Source organism: Penaeus monodon, chromosome 33 (assembly GCF_015228065.2).
Source record: "Penaeus monodon isolate SGIC_2016 chromosome 33, NSTDA_Pmon_1, whole genome shotgun sequence".
Taxonomy (NCBI): Eukaryota; Metazoa; Arthropoda; class Malacostraca; order Decapoda; family Penaeidae; genus Penaeus; species Penaeus monodon.
Genome location: NC_051418.1, coordinates 26986896 through 26987119, shown reverse-complemented (window position 1 = coordinate 26987119; position 224 = coordinate 26986896).

Below are 224 nucleotides of genomic sequence, written 5' to 3'. Positions count from 1 at the left end.
TCTAAGATCACACATTTACTCCTAGGCATGTCACACCCTGAGGGGACAAATCTAACCCTGACTGAACACCACTATTCTACATCGTTGTGTCGGAGTGCGACTGGCTCTCTACCGTTGCCAACTTTCCTTCATGTAAATGAGGTAAGTCACGTGTGGCAGATTTAATTATATGAGTTTGAAAGCGTCGAGGGGAAATGTTGTTTGAATTACCTCGTTATTTCGAT